This window comes from Camelus dromedarius, unplaced genomic scaffold (assembly GCF_036321535.1).
Source record: "Camelus dromedarius isolate mCamDro1 unplaced genomic scaffold, mCamDro1.pat HAP1_SCAFFOLD_48, whole genome shotgun sequence".
Classification (NCBI taxonomy): Eukaryota; Metazoa; Chordata; class Mammalia; order Artiodactyla; family Camelidae; genus Camelus; species Camelus dromedarius.
The window spans coordinates 80,733-92,748 of record NW_026989843.1 but is presented as its reverse complement, the minus strand read 5'-3'; positions in this window follow the sequence as shown (position 1 = coordinate 92,748).

Here is a 12,016-nt window from a genome sequence, read left to right as displayed (position 1 = left end):
GTGGAAGACAAAAGCGATCAAGTCTCCATCATTTCTACGATGACATTGGGCTGGAGAGTGGAAATTCTCCTGAAGCAGGACAGTGGAGATATATCAAAGGCCTTGTCAGCTGAAAGCCAACTGCTTCTTGTGGTCTTTATTTGTTGGAGAAAGCAGCACTTGCCAGATCAATTCAGCAGCTGCATATCATGTGCCAAAGTATGTGTTTATTTGCTCAAACAAGAAAACCACATCTGGTATGGCAGCTGAAATTGGTGTCCCCACCTGAGTAAGCTTATGATAGTCCACTGTCATTCTCCAAGATCCACCCACTTTCTGCACAGGTCAAATGGGGGAGTTGAATGGGATATGGTGAGAATCACCATCCCAGCCTCCTTTAAGTCCTTGATGGTAGCACAGATCTCTGCTGTCCCTCCTAGAATGTGGTACTGCTTTTGTTTCCCATTTTCTTAGGGAGAGGAAGTTCTCGTGACTTCTATTTGGCCTTTCCTATCATAATAACCCTCACTCCACATGTCAGGGAGATAATATAGGGATTCTGCTAGTTGCTGGGTATTTTTATTCCACTTATGCATTCTAGAACTGGGGAAATAACCACAGGATCAGTTCGGGGACCCACCGAGACCAAAGTGTGATGGACTTGAATTGATGCTCCACTGAGTACCTGACCTGTATAAACTTTTAATTTAACAGTTGGACCATAGAGACATTTTGAGTTTCCTTGAATTAGTATCAGTTCAGAGATAGGGTACATTAATCCCATAAAAGTCTGATTATTGTCTTCTCCTCAAGGCACAGTCACCCTGGTAAATGGCTGTAGATCCCTTTGGGAAAGGCTGGGAGAGAACTTAACAGCGTAAATTTTTGACAGTGTACTGGGGTCTTCTTTCAAGGGGACCCAGTCTCCCTTTCATTCAAGGAGTTCTATGTCTGTTCACTGGCTCATGGCTCAGAATTGATAAATTAGGGAACTGATCACTGTCACTATGCTGTGTACCAGAAACTAACACAACATTGTAAAATCAAAAAAATAAAAATTAAAAAATACTAAAAAAAAAAAAAAAAGCCAGTTTAGTGGAAGATGGTCCCACTGTAATTTCTGGCATAGAGAAAAGAGCAAACACAGAGTTCTTCAATAATTCTGAGGCTCCCCTCACAAATTTATTCTGTACAATTACGGTGAAAGATATGTCTTCTGGATCCTTTTGGGGTAGGTAAGCAGATTTTACATGATAAATTCACTTTAACATTCCAATACTGCTAAGCCTTTGAATACCTTTGTCTACAGTATATCAAGGAAGTTCTAACATTTTAATTTCATTTAGTTTAGGCATCTTTAGATCCATACTGCAGGCATATAACCAATAGAATTTTTAGAGACCACTATCCCCTAGAGATGCAACATTGGATATATTCTTCTTAGTGAGCCAATATTAATAAATTCAGCCTCCTCTGAAGTTATGTCCCTACCACCATTATCCCAAATCCTTAATATTCATTCCCACACATGTTCTCCAGATTTCTGTCTGCATAAATCAGAAAAAGCATGCCCTTCTTTTAGAGTATAGTGGATCGCCTCATAGGTCACACCTTGCACCTCACCTTTCAGGGTCTGCTGGGACTTGTGTCTAGTTACAGGTCTAGAAGCAAAGAAGGGTATTTGGGATAGGTCCTGAAGAGAATCTACAGTATCTTGCAAGATAAGTAACTCAGGGGAGGCCAATTACAGGTTCCTTAGGCAAACCAGGGTTGAACTCCTCTCTCGGGTAGAAGAGCTCATCCAACTGGCAAAGGAGAGTCATCAGAATTTAGGGGTTCGATATCCCCAACTTTACCAGGATCTTCCCACAGGTCCCCATTCCAATGTTCAGAATCCCAGTCATTCCAGATCAATGTCCTTACTTTAGCAGAAGAGACCCTATAAGGTTGGGAATTCAAATCATGTAATTCATCCACTAAGAGGATCAAAGTCTGGATTTGGTTTTCAGCAATCTCAGACCTGCCACAATAGGGTATATTTTTCTCAAGAGTCTTTTTCAAGGAAGACATAGAAAGTTTCAGGTAATTTATGCAGAGCCTGGACTGAGCATTAGAAGCCCTGAGATCACCCTACCCCTCACCCCCTTTCTCCAATGCAGTCAACAGCAAACAAGCCAATCTCACCATACTTGTTAGTTTGACAAAAATGTTTTAAGGTATCAAATACACAGTCACCCAGAGCTTTACTTTTTATAAATATTTGATTAAGACTATCCAAGAGTGATTGTTTGGCATATCTCTATTTAACAATATCAGGGACTATCCGTGTCCAGTGTCTCATTTACCAATGAAAACAGAGCCATTAGAGCCTTAAAATCTAATCAAATTAGAAAGCCAATACCAGAAACTCCGTAACACACAAACACACACACACACACACACACACACACATGTACAGATCACCATTTAAATATATAGAGAGACAGAAACAGACAGAAATAGAAAGAGATTTAAGAAACTGTTTCATGTGATTAAAACATGTATAACTGATCCACACTTTAACTGTAAAAAAAAAAATCTCAAATAGTCATCTAGAATTCTTACCATACAGGTATATGCTGACTTCCAGTGAGTTTCCCGTTTCTACAGGACAGATCCATTTCTCTCATATTTTATGCTCCCTACAGTGCCTGAAAACAATTATTTATTAGCAGGGTGGCTACAAGCTTTAATTTAAACAGGTTGCTGGCACAGAATTGCTTCCCCTCAGCACCCCACACACCATATATAATAATTTTATATACATTTTAGGGATTCCTCCCCTCAAAATAAACCCTGGTATGAGTGGACGGGAGAGAAGTAGGGAGAATTTCTAGGACAGCAGGAACCGTTCCATTTGGTCTTATTACAGATTCAACATTTAGAAGATGCTGAATAGTAAAAGCCACCTGAACCAAATGAAACAGGTTTGTTCTTTTGGTATGTGCTAAATCCCCAAACTCATCAGATCCAGCATCTCACTCCTCCTATGCCAAGGCAGAAGGCTCAACAGTGAAGCTGAGTAAGCAGCATGGAGTTTCCTCTCACAAAAGGCAATTTCTGGCTCTCACAAAGCACATACTTTGCAGAGGTGCAGGTGTGTCTCTATTTGCCCCATGGGCTCAGCCAGTTATTTGCATTCTTATTTGAATCTCTGTTTCTATCAGCCATTGTTGCCTAATCTGCACTAGCAACTCGGTTCTCTAGAGTAGGGCAGCTCTGAAAATTCAGAAGTTTCCACATTTGCAGAATGTTAGATGTCACTACAAATTGCATTGTATTTAAAATTGCTTGGGAGCTTGTTAACACTGCAAATGGATAACGTGACAGCTTTGTGCGACTTCCCTGGAATATTAGCAATTCCATGTTGTGGATTATTGGGGCACATCTGGCATTTGAATTTCTATTGACGTAACTGCAAAAACATCATGAACTGAGTTCTCAGCTTCAATGCTGGCCTCCTGGGAGAATATCTGAAAATAACCCCTCTTCCTTCCAGTGCAGATCTCTCACTCTGCTATCTAAGCACAGTCACACCACCACCCCTCCCCCACCCCACCGGAAAAGTTTAGAATGAAACCTAGAAATAAAAATAGTTTCCAGAGGGTTTCAATAGCTCCATGGGTAATCACAGTGGTTAGTTTCAAGGATACTGAGATGTCTGGGGGGCTCTTATGGTCAATGTTATGTCCCAGTGCCATTATTAGTGAACAGTGGTCTCCAAGAAACTCTTGTTATTTATATACATCCACAAAGATATTTACTTTCAAATACTCAACAAATTTGCAAGTTTCCCCATTAATACTAATTATTGCCTCAAGGGCAAAGAAAATGCCACTACCAGATGAGTGTACTCAGTTACATTCACTCAATCTTAAACAGCTGTCTTAATGCTCTAAATAGAGAAAAAACAGTGAATTCAGTACTTAAGAATATTCTGAATTGCACTGCTGTTACTTTTGAAAAACACTTTTACATCAAGGTATTTAGCAATGCTAAGAAGGATAATGCTGTGGCGTGACAAATCATAACTATTTAACCATGGTGTCGAGCCATTTGGATAGCAACATAAATCAATATTGTGCTTGTCCATGTGTTGCAAAAGGTACTTGCATTTATATCTGCAATTATAATATGCCAGCTATTTCCCTTGTGTTCTTATTAGTCTATGCTACATGACTAAATAATAATATATTTAGGGATTTGAAAGTAGTAAATATACCCCTATTGTTGAAACTTACAAGTATTAAAAAAAAATAGCTTATTTTTTATTGATATGGGAATCCACAAATTCTTACTGATAAATCAGGGTACATAGTTAACACTTTGGTTAAATATCTAAAATTGGGACAAACTATAAGCTAAAACATCTAGCACTGAGGCTAAGGCTAACATTAGGATGTTTAGCATCTTTGGTGCATGTTAACCATTATTAGTAGAAAAATAGAGGTTTCCAAGGCAATAAAAAGTTTTTGCAGTATTTAATGTGTGCAGGGAATAGTAAAGCATCAGGTCCTGTATATATGGTTGGGATATATCATATAAGATACATACTTAAGGTATATATATTGATTATATATATAATTTAGCTGTATAAGTCTAGTATACATAAATAAATCAAGTTGTGTAACTTTACATGAAATTACCTGCATATGTAAGAAGATAAGGTGTTTTATAAATCAATAAAGAAAGGCACTGCCTGGTGAAAAAGAGAACACTAAACCAAGGGTCAAGAGTCCAAGATTCCACCCCTAGCTGTCTGACCAATAGGGAGGGGTCTCGGTTTCTTCTAAAGTAAATAATTCTGACACTAGCTACCCTACATTACAAGGTGTTGAGATGATCAAAAGGGACTATTGTATTTGAAAGTGTTTTTAGAAGCATGAATTTATATATAATTGTAAGGAATTATCACATGGGATACTCAGAAGTTAGGCTGACTAGTGTCAAAAATGTGACTAACTAAAATATTAACAAACTGAAAACCACTACAGTGGTAAAATACTGAACTGTCAAAAGAGAAGTCTTCCTAATGAATTTAATGTCTACATAATACTCACACACACACATACATGGATATATATATAAAATCTTACCTAAAATAGTCTTGAAGTGGAAAAATAATAAATGGTATCTAAATTTTAAATGTCATATTGTATGACTGACAAAGTTTAGTTTGGCTTTACTTTCAATCAGTTCAGTCTTCCTGAATGATCAGTTGTTGGACTTAGGTATAATATGATAGTAAAACAGAACAGCTTGATTTATTGTAAGTACATCTGTGATCTGTGTGACACATGATATAGTACCAAATAATATGTTTGTTAAAACTTGACAGCAGAACAGTGTCAGTAGTTCACATCCCCTAATCTGAAATCAATACAGTAGTTTTTTTATTTTTTGTTTTGTTTTGTTTTGTTTTTTACAAAGCACCAATTTCTTATATAAGAAAATGTAGAGAAATGGTCATCTGCTAGTAAAGATTCAAAACTGTTTTAGGCAGAGTTTATACAGTTTGTTACTAATATGAAAACTGATAAATACTGGTACAAATTTGACCTACAAGATAATGAAGACAATTAAGAACAACTTCTTGTATGTACTATTAGATTAGAACTAATTATGGATATTTAATCAGTTATTTAATTATGCTTATTCTTCTGTTTTTAATCATAATTAGAAATATACTTTTAATGGATTATACCTAATCCCCAACATACCTAGCTTCATTCTGAAAGACATAAATGATATGTACCAAGAAGTAATTTCAGACCTGGAAATGTATATTTTATGTTAAGTTCATGTATATTTTATACGAACTAGAAAGACTGAATCTTCAGTATTTGGAATAGGATATTTTAGTCCTCAGAAGGTTATTTGCTTTCAAAAAAAGTTCTTGATTGTGTTTCTCCTTGCTTTTATTTCCTACTGTAGATAACAGTGCTCTGATTGATTTAAAGTGTGGACAGGTGAATCAGTTTCTCAGTATTAAAATGTGCCAAAACAATTATATTATTCACTGTAAAAAGTGACAGATAAACTATTATGTGGGAAAAAAACTGTAAGAGATAGTTTATAGCAATTCTTGTGGTTTATATTTATTTTCTAAAGGAGGAAAACCATTTTTATTTTCTCATACATGTGATAGAAATTGCCAATTTTAAATACCAAGCATTGTTTTAAAAATAATTTTTCCCTTTCTATGAATGTATGGGGTAGGTCCTCCATTTGTAAAGCATCTCATATCCTCAATAAGTAAAAAGTATTAGGCACAAGAAAATTCACAGACACCCTAGGATTCACATTTTAAAACAAAACACTGAAATTTCTAATGCACCCAACAACTTGCTAATGTCCTTTTCTTTGACTATGGTGTATCAAAACAATGCTGGTTGTATAGGATTTTGCCTAATCTACTGTAGTTTAACTGAGCTAAACTGGTAAGCTTAACTGAGCTAAACCAAAAATACTGAATCAAGTAATTCTGCATGTCAAATGCTTTTTAATTTTTTTTAATTATAATCATTTGATATATTGCTATTCTTTTTCCAGTTTTATTGAGAAATAACGGACATACATCACAATGGAATACTACTCAGCCATAAAAAAGAATGAAATAATGCCATTTGCAGCAACATGGATGGACCTGGAGATTGTCATTCTAAGTGAACCTGGAGATTGTCATTCTAAGTGAAGTAAGCCAGAAAGAGAAAGAAAAATACCATTTGATATCACTTATATGTGGAATCTTAAAAAAAAAAAAAGATCTTATTTACAAAACAGAAACAGACTCACAGACATAGAAAACAAACTTATGGTTACCAGGGGGGAATGGGGTGGGAAGCGATAAATTGGGAGTTCAAGATTTGCAGATACTAACTAATATATATAAAAGAGATAAACAACAAGTTCATACTGTATAGCACAAGGAACTATATTCAATACCTTGTAGTAACTTATGGTGAAAAAGAGTATGAACATGAATATATGTATTCTCATGTATGACTGAAACATTATGCTGTACACCAGAAATTGACACAACATTGTATGTAAACTGACTAGATTTCAAAAATATATATATATATATATAAAAACTCTATCCTTTTACTTTTCTCCCCACATTTTGTTTTTGAAATCCTTATTTATATCTTTTTGTATAGTGTACTAATTAACAAATTAATTTAGCTTTGCTTCCTTTTAACACTTTTGTCCTTTAAGTGCACTGGTATCTTCAAATCTGAACAAGCAGTCTAAAAATCCAGGCTTTCTCAGCAATTGGATCAAGCTGATGGCTTGCTTCCCTGCCCAGGTAGGCCATCTGATGTGCTCCGCAGCTGCACTGCATCTCTGGGCAGGCTTCCTGGTTCCTATGCTCAGTGGCTGACTGGGGCCTGGGGCCAGTGACTTGCTTCCTTGTCCAGACAGAGTTTTAGAATGGGTGGCAAGGCTGAGGTGCCTCCCCCCGACCCCGGGACGAACTCAAACTGGGCAGAACCTCTGATTGAGATCTCTAGCCAGACAGGGCCATCAGTGCAGCTCTGCAGATGGGCAGAATTGCTAGTTGAGATCTCTGTGTAAGTGCTACCACCAGCAGGTACTCTGCTATGATCCACATTCTCACTGCTGTGGGTCCCAATGCCCATCTCCATCTCTAGGTGATTCCCCCAGTGAGCTCTGAGAGGCAATATCTAAGTGGGTCTCTCCAGAAGCATTCCAGAACTTTGAGGAATTTGGATGTCCACGTTAGACTCTCTTCCCACTGGAGAAACTGTAGGCCCAGGGTGAAGCCCTCGGTACAGCACTGCACTGATCTGGGGGAGAGGTGATATGTTCAAAGTGAAACCATTCCTCTTTTCCTTCTTATGTGGTTTTTCTCAAAGTTTGTGATCCAAGGTGGTATTTCAGCCTTATTCCTATGTTCTGGGATCTTCACAAAGATATATGAATAGTTACTAGTTACTCCTTCTGTGAGGGAGACTGAAGTTGGGAATCACCTATTTTGCTATCTTGCCATGTCGTTCTCTCCAGAAAGATCAAACTCTTTAATATGGCACAAAGGCATCATTAATTCCACCGGTTCTCAAATATGAGCCTGAATCAGGATGATTTGGTGGGCCTTTAAAAATACACATTACCAGGCCCTACCACCAGATGATATCACTTAGGTAGGCCTTGCTTTTTTAGCTCCTGTGATCCTGTGGTGATAGAGGGAGACTGAGGCAGGTCTCAATAGTGTTCATGTCTAACAAGTTTCTAGGCAACCTCACTTAGAGACCCACTTCTCTAAGTCTGTCCGCGACTCCTTGGCTAGCACAGCAATGTTGATTATTCTGGTTTCAAACCCAAGTCACCTAGTTGTTAGACCTCTCACTGAATTCTCACCTTCAGTCCTTCATGATTCTTCTCATTCAATTTTTCCTAAGGTAAAAGTACAGATTTGTTCTTATTACAAGTCCCTCCCTCTGATTCAGTAAGTCTAGTAGTAAGCCCAGGAATGTGTACTTTTAAGGAGGGCTTTAAGTACTTCTCTTCCTCAGACAAGTTTTAGAAACACTAAGCAAATTTTAGCTTATTTTAAGAGTAAAGTAACTCCCCTACCTTAAGCAATGAATACTTAATCTGTGATGAAAACAGTTTTCTGACTTCTTCCTCTTCCTCTGCAGGAGGGACCCTTAACCTTTTGTCATGCCACTGATCTTTTTGGAAGTTTGGTGAAGCCAATAGAACCCTCCGCAGAACAGTGTTTCAAAATGCATAAAATAAAACATGAAGGATTACAAAGAAAACCAACTATATTAGAAGGCATTTTCCAAAACATCTGAAAAACCAAATATGTTTTATTGCCATATATTCACTTCATCGTTAATGCATTATCTAGTGGTGGGTCTAACAACTACCACACCTTCAAAGTAATGATGAACTTAATGATTTTAGTGATATTGACAAAAACTGTAACGTTATATAATATTTATGATTTATATTGATGACCAAGTTGAGGTTCTACTAATACCACTTCGGATTGTTGCCAACATTCACGACCTGAGAGAATGCTAAATTTCAATGAGAGGCTAGTGAAAATAAAATGTAATTTTTCTAAACCAAGTTCAAGGAATCCTTGACTGCAACTTTAAGAAACTTTGCTTTAAAGTTTCTTCCTGAAATTTTTCAAACATATCACCACAGAAAGGTAGGGCCAGATGAAGTTGATGGGATTTAAGAGGAGAGACTGAAGAGATTAATACACTCTCATTTAGGGAGAGTTGTGTGGGACTGTATCCAACATTGTTTCAAAAGACTGATAATCTTCATGTTTGTTGTGGTCTCACTCGGTGTTTCTGGGGCCCAGCCAGCTAGTGAAGGAAGAGTCTTATTGGTATCAGGAACCACTAGTGTAAAGGTTTTAATTTTTAAATTTTTATGCTAATTTTTGGTGTACAACATAGTTATTCAAATACATATATATATATCCCTTTTCATTTTATTATAGGCTATTACAAGATATTGAATATAGTTCCCTGTGCTGTACAGTAGGACCTTGTTTATCTATTTTATATGCTTTCTTTAATCAGTTAGCTCTGCCTGAATTTCTGTCTAGAGCTTTTGCAAACTTATCCCTGCATTTCATCTTCTTTACCTGGGCCTGTCTATCTTTTCCATAGTCCGAATTGCAAAGCTGTTTCTGTGAAAAAGTAGCTTAGATTGAGGGGCTGTCCTCTCAGCATAGATTCCTCTTTGCCTTTGAGGGCAAATAAGTTCTAGCTGGGTTGTCAGTTTTTGAAATACATAGGCAGGTATCACTAAACACAACTCAGGCGATCTTCTGGCCCATTCTCAGTCTGCAAAAAGAAAATTTCCAGGACAGCTTAGAACCTAGAATTTTCTCTCATTCTCTCTCTTCATCCATGGGGAAATGCATTTAATTTTAGTCAGAAATAAAATATAGGCAACAGCAAATGAAGGAAATCCCCTAACGTTTCCTACATTGCAATCTTCTTCTTCTTTTTTTTTTTTTTTTAAGTATAGTAATCTGTGGTTATCCATGGGGGATTGGTTCCAGGATGCACCAGAGATAACAAAATCTGCAAATACTCAAGTCCCACTGTTAGCCCGCCACATCCACCAGTTCCAAACCCACAGATATGGATACAAGTAAGGAAAGAATCAGATTATGAGCAACTGCCCCTGCTGCTCTCCTTCTTATTTCTAACACTACTCCTGAACACAAGGTACTTGTTTGAATAAGAAAAATATTCAAAAGACACTTTTCTTGAGGTCCTTCACCATAAATAATGTTTTGCACATATTTTATCAGTTAGGCAGAGAAATCACCCTTATAGAGATAAGCAAATCTATTTTTTAAATGTCCTCTCCCCCAATGTAAGTAGATTGCTATGGCAAGGGCATCGTGGATAGGGAATATGTTAAACCAAGGAGAGCATTTTTTTAGCTATCAAAATAGAATATGCACTCTTTTCTTTTAAGAGCCTGGGTAAGAGTAATCTGACTGGAAACTGTCAACAAATGTTGCTCTGTTACATTCTACATAACTCAGTTGCCATGGCAACTGGATCCCTATTGACAAGAAAGAAAGAGAAACATATGGTTGGGTAACAGTCTTACTTCAAGAAGGCTAAAACCTATTTATAGGGTCATCATTCTTTCTGAGAGAAGTAAGGTATTTAAGACAAAAGGTAGCATTAATCAAATATTCCAATGGACTGTTGAAAATGTTATTTTTTGCATATATGAAAAAAATAGCAGCAACAAAAATGTTGAACTCTAAAATTTTCAGAATGTTTTGTTATCAGAGTTCAACATAAACGAAGGAAAAGTCCATTTACAATCAAAGATAAAAAACAAATTTCTTCTGTACAGCACAGGGAACTATATTCAGTATCTTGTAGTAACCTATAATGAAAAAGAATATGTATATGTATATGTATGACTGAAACATTATGCTGTACACCAGAAATCGACATACTGTAACTGAGTAACTTCAATTAAAAAAAATAAAATTTAAAAAAAAGTGGACTGAACTTTACCTGTTCTTACTCTATATTAAAAAGCATGCAGGTAATATTTATGAAATACCTACTATGTGCATTACAAGATACTAGATTCTTTGGTCCAAAACAGTAACCTTGTTATTCAATTGTTTATGAGTTATTCAAGGACATAACTGCATAAAGAAATAACCACTGGAAAGTGAAGATTATAAAAACATAAGTGACATAATAAAGACATAAATAGCATTATAGGAGCACCAAGAGTGAACTTAATTGGGTGATCTTTTCTCTAGGTTTCTATTGAATCTTGTCCATTTCTCCAGTAGCACACTTACCACATTATATTATAGTGCCTTACATACAGTGTTTGGCTAATCAATGTATGTTGCCTACTAGCCATTTCATTGATCTCTTTACATATGTTTGCCCGTTAGACTATAATCAAACTATAATCTAGGTATGCATAGCTAGAGCCTAGCATTGTGCCTAAAACATCACAGACCTCCAATAAAATATAAATGTGTGAATAATTTTAAAGATTGTGTTTTTATCTGGGTCTTGAAGAATCAATACTTATCTACTTGTGTAAGTAAGATATAGATAGATTTCTCAAGTGTTTCTATTTTGATCACTTTGAATTTTCCAATAAAGATGAAATGGGTAAATTTGTAAATTGCTATTCAGTTTCACTACATCTTATCAAAATTTTCAGCCTATTTGGAGAGTAGTAAAAATCATCCCTTTAATAAAAGTCTAGGGGCTTTATCATCTGCAAACTATAGACAACATATTTATGGTATTGCTAATAACAAAATTAGGTTTCTATGGGGAGAATCATAATAGCAAGGATTTTTACTAATTTATGTCCAAATCAGGAATGAAACTCAAGTATTTCCATTTCAACTCCTGTTAATAATATCAAACATATTAAGCAATGCATGTCGCTTAAAATCCAAATTATGTTGGCAAAATCTTTCTTTTCTTTGAGCCTT